The sequence below is a fragment of the Oncorhynchus mykiss genome, chromosome 28, assembly GCF_057628025.1.
Source record: "Oncorhynchus mykiss isolate SJ-2025 chromosome 28, ASM5762802v1, whole genome shotgun sequence".
NCBI classification, from domain to species: Eukaryota; Metazoa; Chordata; class Actinopteri; order Salmoniformes; family Salmonidae; genus Oncorhynchus; species Oncorhynchus mykiss.
Window position 1 is genome coordinate 40577501 of NC_143049.1, and position 12578 is coordinate 40590078.

At 41.0% G+C, this 12578-nt stretch overlaps 1 protein-coding gene across 1 annotated transcript in view; it reads left to right on the top strand.

Moving 5' to 3' along the window:
- Nucleotides 1-12578, top strand: part of LOC118944840 (receptor-type tyrosine-protein phosphatase mu) — a 539275-nt gene that overhangs the window by 423703 nt on the left and 102994 nt on the right. The gene's annotated exons all lie outside the window — the stretch shown is intronic.

Genomic DNA, 12578 nt, shown 5'->3' on the forward strand with positions numbered 1-12578 from the left:
AACAGGGAACAGGGAGTTGCATAATTAGCTGTTTATTAGAGCTTTGCCTCTCTACCTCCTCAGTGTCTCAATTAAAACAGGCATCTACGCACACACCTTAACACACACACACCTAAACACACACACACGCCTAAACACACGCCTAAACACACACCTAAACACACACCTTAATACACACACACACACCTACACACACACACACACACACCTAAACACACACACACCTAAACACAAACACACAACTAAACACACGCCTAAACACACACCTAAACACACACCTAAACACACACACACCGAAACACAAACACACACCTAAACACAAACACATGCCTAAACACACACCTAAACACAAACACACCTATACAAACACACACACCTAAACAAACACTTAAACACACATCTTTAAAGTTGCATAAATGTTTTGGTACTCTTTCCCAGATCTGTACCACGACACAATCTTGTAGCTCTACGGACAATTCCTTGAACCTCGTGGCTTGGTTTTTGCTCTGACATGCACTGTCAACTGTGGGACATTACATAGACAACTGTAGGATTTTACATAGACATAGACAACTGTAGGATTTTACATAGACAACTGTAGGATAGCCTTTCCAAATCATGTCCAATCAATTGAATTTACCTCAGGTGAACTACAATCAAGTTGTATAAACATCTGAATGATGTTCAATGGAAACAGGATTTCAATTTTAACTAAATAAGAACAAATGGTTATTTTCAATGCCTAGGAACAGTGGATGAACTGCCTTGTTCAGACAACAGATTTGTACCATGTCAACTCGGGGATTTGAACTTGCAGCCTTTCGGTTACTAGTCCAACGCTCTTACCACTAGGCTAAGCTGCTGCCCCACAATGTTGAGTCTCATAGCAAAGGGTCTGAATACTTATGTAAATAAGGGATTTCTGCTTTTTATTTTAATACACTTGCAGAAATGTAAAAAAAAAAACGTTTTTTGCTTTGTCATTATGGGGTATTGGGTGTAGATTTTACAATAAGGCTGTAACGTAGCAAAATGTGGAAAAAGTCAAGGGGTCTGAATACTGCCCGAATGCACTGAATACCTTCAGAAAGTATTCACACCCTGTATAGTTTGACAGTATTCACACCCTGTATAGTTTCAGACAGTATTCACACCCTGTATCGTTTCAGACAGTATTCACACCCTGTATACCTTCAGAAAGTATTCACACCCTGTATAGTTTCAGACAATATTCACACCCTGTATAGTTTCAGACAATATTCACACCCTGTATAGTTTCAGACAGTATTCACACCCTGTATACCTTCAGAAAGTATTCACACCCTGTATAGTTTCAGACAATATTCACACCCTGTATAGTTTCAGACAATATTCACACCCTGTATAGTTTCAGACAATATTCACACCCTGTATAGTTTCAGACAATATTCACACCCTGTATAGTTTCAGACAATATTCACACCCTGTATAGTTTCAGACAATATTCACACCCTGTATAGTTTCAGACAGTATTCACACCCTGTATACCTTCAGAAAGTATTCACACCCTGTATAGTTTCAGACAATATTCACACCCTGTATAGTTTCAGACAGTATTCACACCCTGTATAGTTTCAGACAGTATTCACACCCTGTATAGTTTCAGACAATATTCACACCCTGTATAGTTTCAGACAGTATTCACACCCTGTATAGTTTCAGACAGTATTCACACCCTGTATAGTTTCAGACAATATTCACACCCTGTATAGTTTCAGACAGTATTCACACCCTGTATAGTTTCAGACAATATTCACACCCTGTATAGTTTCAGACAATATTCACACCCTGTATAGTTTCAGACAGTATTCACACCCTGTATAGTTTCAGACAATATTCACACCCTGTATAGTTTCAGACAGTATTCACACCCTGTATACCTTCAGAAAGTATTCACACCCTGTATAGTTTCAGACAATATTCACACCCTGTATAGTTTCAGACAATATTCACACCCTGTATAGTTTCAGACAATATTCACACCCTGTATAGTTTCAGACAATATTCACACCCTGTATAGTTTCAGACAATATTCACACCCTGTATAGTTTCAGACAATATTCACACCCTGTATAGTTTCAGACAGTATTCACACCCTGTATAGTTTCAGACAATATTCACACCCTGTATAGTTTCAGACAATATTCACACCCTGTATAGTTTCAGACAGTATTCACACCCTGTATAGTTTCAGACAATATTCACACCCTGTATAGTTTCAGACAATATTCACACCCTGTATAGTTTCAGAAAGTATTCGCACCCATTGACTTTTTCCACATTTTGTTGTTTTACAAAGTGTAAATATATTAAATGTAGGTTTTGTGTCACTGGCCTAAACACAATACCCCATAATGACATCACAATACCCCATAATGACATCACAATAACCCCATAATGACTTCACAATACCCCATAATGACATCACAATAACCCCATAATGACTTCACAATACCCCATAATGACATCACAATAACCCCATAATGACATCACAATAACCCCATAATGACATCACAATAACCCCATAATGACATCACAATACCCCATCATGACATCACAATACCCCATCATGACATCACAATACCCCATAATGACATCACAATACCCCATAATGACATCACAATAACCCCATAATGACATCACAATAACCCCATAATGACATCACAATAACCCCATAATGACATCACAATACCCCATAATGACATCACAATAACCACATAATGACATCACAATAACCACATAATGACATCACAATAACCACATAATGATATCACAATAACCCCATAATGACATCACAATACCCCATAATGACATCACCATACCCCATAATGTCAAAGTGGAATTATGTTTTTAGAAAGTTTTACAAATGAATACAAATTAAAAGCTGAAATGTCTTGTGTCAATAAGTAGTCAACCCCTTTGTTACGGCAAATCTAAATACGTTCAGGAGTAAAAATGGGCTTAACAAGTCCCGTAATAAGTTACATGGTATCACTTTTTGTGCAATAATAGTGTTTAACATTATTTCTGAATGATTACCTCATCTCTGTACCCCACATACAATTATCTGTAAGGTCCGTCAGTCAAGCAGTGAATTTCAAACACAGATTCATCCACAAAGACCAGGGAGGATTTCCAAGCATGGTAAAGTTATTAATTACACTTTGGATGGTGTATCAATACACCCAGTCACTACAAAGATACAGGCGTCCTTCCTAACTCAGTTGCCAGAGAGTAAGGAAACTACTCAGGGTTTTCACCGTGTGGCTAATGGTGACTTTAAAACAGCTACAGAGTTGAATGGCTGTGATAGAACACTGAGGATGGATCAAAAACATTGTAGTTACTCTACAATTACTAACCTAATTGACAGAGTGAAAAGAAGGGAGCCTGTTCAGATTAAAAATATTCCAAAACATGCATCCTGCTTGCAATAAGGCACTAAAGTAAAACTATAGAACATGTTGCTAAGGACGACGCGGTTAGCCTTTACGGACTGCAGGTTTGTGTTCTTTTTTTGTGGCGTGGATTCCGCGAGTGCTAGCTGGCTATACTACAGACACCTGTCGTCGTCGTGGGAATAACTCATTGTTATCTTTTTCGTAAAACAACTGATTACAGTAAAGAGCCAATCTGGACACTAAGGAGATCCTGAGGGAAATCAACGAGTACCAACAGCTTTACGCTATGGAGGAACAACATACTCCTTCATGGATCCGACCACCTCACAAAATAACTTCAACCCGACCAAAAAAAAGAAAAACAGATTAATCTACAGACAAGGACAATTTACTTTACCATTGAAGTAGAGACTAGTGCTCTGGCTGGAATCCACACAACACTGGAAAAGTTGTGTGAGGAGGTAGAAGTTCAGCCAGAGTGAAATTCTCACGCTCCAAAGAGAAAACAAGACACTCACAGCCAAGGTAAAAAAAATACACGATTCCAACATGGATTGTGTAAAAGGAACTCAAACGGTGTGATGATAGTAATTAACATTTTGATCTGAATGTGCAAATAGCCAGGAATGTTTCGCAAGGAAGGTGGATCCTTTTATATGAAAGTGGACAACAAAAAAAAGAGATTTGCTCAATGATCCAAATCAGATTGATCCACACTTCTTCTAAAACATTTATACGAATTTATCAGCTGGGCTAGAAAATCGTTGATACGAAAGAGAGTTTTGAACAGGCTTTTAATAGGGGTTGTAACAATGGCAGAGGATAGTTTTAGAAAGAGAGGGTCCAGATTGTCTAGCCCAGCTGATTTGTATGAGTCAAGGTTTTGCAGCTCTCTCAGAACATCTGCTGTCTGGATTTGGGTGAAGGAGAAGCTGGGGGAGGCTCGGGCGGGTAGCTGCAGGGGGGGGGCAGAGCTGTTGGCCGGGTTTGGAGTAGCCAGAGCCGTAGAGAAATGCTTATTGAAATGTTCAAATATCATGGATTTATCGGTGGTGACCATGTCGCCTAGCCTCGGTGCAGTGAGCAGCTTATTTTGGTATTGCCCTCAGGTAGCCTGTTTCTGGTCTCACGTTCAGGAATGGCTAAGAATGCATAGCATTGAACTAAAATTGACCCTAGAAATAGTATTGTTGGGAGATCTGGAGAGACCGGGTCAGTCAATTCCTAATATACTAATACTTTTAGTAAAAGTATTTATCTTCAACTATCAATCTGTGGATTCAATTTGATTAGATAGATTGAAATTGTATGTTAAACATCAAAGCACAGTTCAAATCAAAACCAATGTTATTGGTCACATACACATGGTTAGCAGATGTTAATGGTCACATACACATGGTTAGCAGATGTTATTGGCCACATACACATGGTTAGCAGATGTTATTGGTCACATACACGTGGTTAGCAGATGTTAATGGTCACATACACATGGTTAGCAGATGTTAATGGTCACATACACATGGTTAGCAGATGTTATTGGTCACATACACATGGTTAGCAGATGTTATTGGTCACATACACGTGGTTAGCAGATGTTAATGGTCACATACACATGGTTAGCAGATGTTATTGGTCACATACACATGGTTAGCAGATGTTATTGGTCACATACACGTGGTTAGCAGATGTTATTGGTCACATACACGTGGTTAGCAGATGTTATTGGTCACATACACATGGTTAGCAGATGTTATTGGTCACATACACATGGTTAGCAGATGTTATTGGTCACATACACATGGTTAGCAGATGTTATTGGTCACATACACATGGTTAGCAGATGTTATTGGTCACATACACGTGGTTAGCAGATGTTATTGGTCACATACACATGGTTAGCAGATGTTAATGGTCACATACACATGGTTAGCAGATGTTATTGGTCACATACACATGGTTAGCAGATGTTAATGGTCACATACACATGGTTAGCAGATGTTAATGGTCACATACACATGGTTAGCAGATGTTAATGGTCACATACACATGGTTAGCAGATGTTAATGGTCACATACACATGGTTAGCAGATGTTAATGGTCACATACACGTGGTTAGCAGATGTTATTGGTCACATACACATGGTTAGCAGATGTTAATGGTCACATACACATGGTTAGCAGATGTTAATGGTCACATACACATGGTTAGCAGATGTTAATGGTCACATACACATGGTTAGCAGATGTTATTGGTCACATACACATGGTTAGCAGATGTTATTGGTCACATACACATGGTTAGCAGATGTTATTGGTCACATACACATGGTTAGCAGATGTTAATGGTCACATACACATGGTTAGCAGATGTTAATGGTCACATACACATGGTTAGCAGATGTTAATGGTCACATACACATGGTTAGCAGATGTTAATGGTCACATACACATGGTTAGCAGATGTTATTGGTCACATACACATGGTTAGCAGATGTTAATGGTCACATACACATGGTTAGCAGATGTTATTGGTCACATACACATGGTTAGCAGATGTTATTGGTCACATACACATGGTTAGCAGATGTTAATGGTCACATACACATGGTTAGCAGATGTTATTGGTCACATACACATGGTTAGCAGATGTAAATGGTCACATACACATGGTTAGCAGATGTTATTGGTCACATACACATGGTTAGCAGATGTTATTGGTCACATACACATGGTTAGCAGATGTTATTTGTCACATACACATGGTTAGCAGATGTTATTGGTCACATACACATGGTTAGCAGATGTTATTGGTCACATACACATGGTTAGCAGATGTTATTGGTCACATACACATGGTTAGCAGATGTTAATGGTCACATACACATGGTTAGCAGATGTTATTGGTCACATACACATGGTTAGCAGATGTTATTGGTTACATACACATGGTTAGCAGATGTTATTTGTCACATACACATGGTTAGCAGATGTTAATGGTCACATACACATGGTTAGCAGATGTTATTGGTCACATACACATGGTTAGCAGATGTTAATGGTCACATACACATGGTTAGCAGATGTTATTGGTCACATACACATGGTTAGCAGATGTTAATGGTCACATACACATGGTTAGCAGATGTTAATGGTCACATACACATGGTTAGCAGATGTTAATGGTCACATACACATGGTTAGCAGATGTTAATGGTCACATACACATGGTTAGCAGATGTTAATGGTCACATACACATGGTTAGCAGATGTTAATGGTCACATACACATGGTTAGCAGATGTTAATGGTCACATACACATGGTTAGCAGATGTTAATGGTCACATACACGTGGTTAGCAGATGTTATTGGTCACATACACATGGTTAGCAGATGTTAATGGTCACATACACATGGTTAGCAGATGTTAATGGTCACATACACATGGTTAGCAGATGTTATTGGTCACATACACATGGTTAGCAGATGTTAATGGTCACATACACATGGTTAGCAGATGTTATTGGTCACATACACATGGTTAGCAGATGTTATTGGTCACGTACACATGGTTAGCAGATGTTATTTGTCACATACACATGGTTAGCAGATGTTATTGGTCACATACACATAGTTAGCAGATGTTATTGGTCACATACACATGGTTAGCAGATGTTATTGGTCACATACACATGGTTAGCAGATGTTAATGGTCACATACACATGGTTAGCAGATGTTATTGGTCACATACACATGGTTAGCAGATGTTAATGGTCACATACACATGGTTAGCAGATGTTATTGGTCACATACACATGGTTAGCAGATGTTATTGGTTACATACACATGGTTAGCAGATGTTATTTGTCACATACACATGGTTAGCAGATGTTAATGGTCACATACACATGGTTAGCAGATGTTGTTGGTCACATACACATGGTTAGCAGATGTTATTGGTCACATACACATGGTTAGCAGATGTTATTGGTCAGATACACATGGTTAGCAGATGTTAATGGTCACATACACATGGTTAGCAGATGTTATTGGTCACATACACATGGTTAGCAGATGTTATTGGTCACATACACATGGTTAGTAGATGTTATTTGTCACATACACATGGTTAGCAGATGTTATTGGTCACATACACATGGTTAGCAGATGTTAATGGTCACATACACATGGTTAGCAGATGTTAATGGTCACATACACATGGTTAGCAGATGTTAATGGTCACATACACATGGTTAGCAGATGTTAATGGTCACATACACATGGTTAGCAGATGTTAATGCGAGTGTAGCGAAATGCTTGTGCTTCTAGTTCCGACAATGCAGTAATAACCAACAAGTAATCTAACCTAACAATTCACAACTACTACCTTATACACACAAGTGTAAAGGGATGAAGAATATGTACATAAAGATAAATGAAGGAGTGATGGTACAGAACGGCATAGGCAAGATGCAGTAGATGGTATCGAGTACAGTATATACATATGAGATTAGTAATGAAGGTTATATAAACATAAAGTGGCATGGTTTAAAGTGGCTAGTGATACATGTATTACATAAAGATGGCAAGATGCAGTAGATTATATAGAGTACAGGATATACAAAAACATATGAGATGAGTAATGTAGGGAATGTAAACATTATATGTGGTATTTGTTTAAAGTGGCTAGTGATACATTTTTACATCAATTTCCATTATTAAAGTGGCTGGAGTTGAGTCAGTGTGTTAGTGGTGGCTGTTTAACAGTCTGATGGCCTTGAGATAGAAGCTGTTTTTCAGTCTCTCGGTCCCTGCTTTGATGCACCTGTACTGACCTCACCTTCTGGATTATAGCGGGGTGAACAGGCAATGGCTCGGGTGGTTGTTGTCCTTGATGATCTTTATGGCCTTCCTGTGACATCGGGTGGTGTAGGTGTCCTGGAGGGCAGGTAGTTTGCCCCCGGTGATGCGTTGTGCAGACCTCACTACCCTCTGGAGAGCCTTGCGGTTGTGGGCGGAGAAGTTGCCGTACCAGGCGGTGATACAGCCCGACAGGATGCTCTCAATTGTGCATCTGTAGAAGTTTGTGAGTGCTTTTGGTGACAAGCCGAATTTCTTCAGCCTCCTGAGGTTGAAGAGGCGCTGCTGCGCCTTCTTCACAATGCTGTCTGTATGAGTGGACCAATTCAGTTTGTCCGTGATGTGTATGCCAAGGAACTTAAAACGTACTACCCTCTCCACTACTGTCCCGTCGATAGGGGGGTGCTCCCTCTGCTGTTTCCTGAAGTCCACGATCATCTCCTTTGTTTTGTTGACGTTGAGTGTGAGATTATTTGCCTGACACCACACTCCGAGGGCCCTCACCTCCTCCCTGTAGGCCGTCTCGTCGTTGTTGGTAATCAAGCCTATCACTGTAGTGTCGTCCGCAAACTTGATGGAGTTAGAGGCGTGCATGGCCACACAGTCGTGGGTGAATAGGGAGTACAGGAGAGGGCTCAGAACGCACCCTTGTGGGGCCCCAGTGTTGAGGATCAGCGGGGTGGAGATGTTGTTACCTACCCTCACCACCTGGGGGCGGCCCGTCAGGAAGTCCAGTACCCTGTTGCACAGGGCGGGGTCGAGACCCAGGGTCTCGAGCTTTATGACGAGTTTGGAGGGTACTATGGTGTTAAATGCTGAGCTGTAGTCGATGAACAGCATTCTCACATAGGTATTCCTCTTGTCCAGATGGGTTAGGGCAGTGTGGTTGTGATTGCGTCGTCTGTGAACCTATTGGGGCGGTAAGCAAATTGGAGTGGGTCTAGGGTGTCAGGTAGGGTGGAGGTGATATGGTCCTTGACTAGTCTCTCAAAGCACTTCATGATGACGGAAGTGAGTGCTACGGGGCGGTAGTCGTTTAGCTCAGTTACCTTAGCTTTCTTGGGAACAGGAACAATGGTGGCCCTCTTGAAGCATGTGGGAACAGCAGACTGGGATGAGGATTGATTGAATATGTCCGTAAACACACCAGCCAGCTGGTCTGCGCATACTCTGAGTACGCGGCTGGGTATGTCGTCTGGGCCTGCAGCCTTGCGAGGGTTGACACATTTAAATGTTTTCCTCACGTCGGCTGCAGTGAAGGAGAGTCCGCATGTTTTAGTTGCGGGCCGTGTCAGTGGCACTGTATTGTCCTCAAAGCGAGCAAAAAAGTTATTTAGTCTGTCTGGGAGTGGAGTTGCTGTGTGAGAGAGAGAATGATGGTCAAAGATAAAAGTAAAACAAATTTAAACAAGTAAAAAGTCAAATCTGAAGTGTTTTTACAACTGATGTCGGTTTGCCTGAGGATGATGCCGTGCAGGTGTTTGTACACATGCATATTCTGTACACACATTCTCATTCAAATAAACACATACAAGAACACACACATACGTGTAATAGTGCCAGACATGATGATTTTAGTTGTCCTTGATGTTTTAAATGTATTATTTTTTTTTGTTGTTTGCTGTTTTCTTCTGTCTTTTCCTTTTGTCTCTTTAGTTCATTCTCTTGGTTGTTGGTGCATTAGGGGGTTCTTGGGGGTGGGGGTTCATTCTCTTGGTTGTTGGTGCATTAGGGGGTTCTTGGGGGTGGGGGTTCATTCTCTTGGTTGTTGGTGCATTAGGGGGTTCTTGGGGGTGGGGGTTCATTCTCTTGGTTGTTGGTGCATTAGGGGGTTCTTGGGGGTGGGGGTTCATTCTCTTGGTTGTTGGTGCATTAGGGGGTTCTTGGGGGTGGGGGTTCATTCTCTTGGTTGTTGGTGCATTAGGGGGTTATTGGGGGTGGGGTTCATTCTCCTGGTTGTTGGTGCATTAGGGGGTTCTTGGGGGTGGGGGTTCATTCTCTTGGTTGTTGGTGCATCTGGGGGTTCTTGGGGGTGGGGAATGGAATTCATTCTATTTTTTATTTTTCTTCTTGGGGGGGGGGGGCTGTGGGGAGTGGTCTCTAATAGTTGAGGGACAGCTATTGGGGAACTGTAGGGGGATCTTGGAGGGTTCGGGTTCACGTTTTTTTTTGCCTGGTGGGAGATCTGTCAACGTGCCCTTGAGCAGCGCATTGACCCTGGATGCTTCTGTGTGTCGCTCTGAATGGGAGTCTGTTGGATGACTGGTATGATGTAGTTGTTGGATGACTGGTATGATGTCGTTATTGAGTGGCTTCACTGCAAGCATATTGTATGTTTCGAATATTCAATAAATAAACTAATTTAAAACAAATTAAAAATTAAAAAATGCTAAATATGTGGCAAAGAAATAAAGTTTTTGTCCTGAATACAAAGCATTATGTTTGGGGCAAATCCAACACAACACATCACTGAGTACCACTCTTCATATTTCCAAGCATGGTGGTGGCAGCATCATTTTATCTGTATGTTTGTCATCGGCAAGGACTAGGAAGTTTTTTTTAGGATAAAAATAAATGGAAAAGAGCTAAGCACAGGCAAAATCCTAGAGGAAAACCTTGTACAGTTCAGTCTGCTTTCCAACAGACACTCAGAGACTAAATCTCCTTTCAGCAGGACAATAACATAGAACACAAGGCCAAATATACACCGGAGTTACTTACCAAGACAACATTGAATGTTCCTGAATGGCCTACATAAAGTTTTGACTTAAATTGACTTGAAAATCTATGGCAAGACTTGAAAATGGCTGTCTAGCAATGATCAACAACCAACATGACAGAGCTTGATACATTTTTTCAAGAATAATGTGCAAATGTTGGACAATCCAGGTGTGCAAAGCTCTTAGAAACTTACCCAGAAAGACTCACAGCTGTAATCGCTGCCAAAGGTGATTCTAACATAGACTCAGGGGAGTAAATTAGATATTTCAGTATTTGCAACAAAAAAAATCTAAAAACCTGTTTCACTTTGTAATTATGGGGTAGTTGGGTGAGAACATAATCAATTTAATAAATGTTTAATTCAGGTTGTAACAACAAAAGTGGAATAAATCAAGTTGTATGAATTCTTTCTGAAGGCACTGTATATATGTATAGATTAGATTATGTGGGGGTGGAGCAGAAACCCTTTTGAACCTATCAGATGGTGTAGATTATGTGGGGGTGGAGCAGAAACCCTTTTGAACCTATCAGATGGTGTAGATTATGTGGGGGTGGAGCAGAAACCCTTTTGAACCTATCAGATGGTGTAGATTATGTGGGGGTGGAGCAGAAACCCTTTTGAACCTATCAGATGGTGTAGATTATGTGTGGGTGGAGCAGAAACCCTTTTGAACCTATCAGATGGTGTAGATTATGTGGGGGTGGAGCAGAAACCCTCTGATCCTTTGCCACATCAAAACAGGGAGAGGGAGAGAGAAAAGTAAAAATCAATACAGATTGACTGAGTTACTGTGCCTAATGCCAGAGTGTGTCTGCCTGCTGACTGCCTGTCCGCTGGCTCCTTGTGCATTTTAATGCGTGGCAGGCTCAGTGTTGATCAGGAGTTTTATGGCATACTGTCTAGAGGAATACTACAGCTGTCACACCTACTTCACAGGAGAAGAACATTGTGTGTGTGTGCGTGCGTCCGTCCGTCCGTCCTAACTGAGTGTTGGCAGCCTGTGACAGCTGAAAGTGGTTTTCCGGGAGCTGTTCTTCTCGACTGCGGTACCTCCTCAAACCTCTATTGTTCTCTGACCTCTGGTTCCTTTCCAGCCTATTTTACAACTGCTTTGGTCCAACCTCTCCTTAAATCTAGACGCCTCCTCGCTGAGTAATCATAGACCTATTTCTAAACCTTTTTTATCCTAGATTTGAGAAAAATAGTTTTCAAGAAATTGGTATCTTATTTGAGTAATTAATTTTTTTGAATTCCGGTCGGGCAGACGTTTCTCAGTGAGCATGGGGGGGTTCAGTATCGTCCTCACTAACCTATTCACTATGGTGTCCCTCAGGGGTCAATTCTTGGCCTCATTATTTTTCCTGTATACGCTTCCCCTTAGGGACATCATCTGCAATCATAACATTCAGTTTCACTGCTATGCAAATTACATGCAGTTCTATTTACCAATCAGACCCAGCTAGCGTAGCTACCCTTCACCATTAACCAAGCTAGCGTAGCTACCCTTCACCATTAACCAAGCTAGCGTAGCTACCCTTCACCATTAACCAAGCTAGCG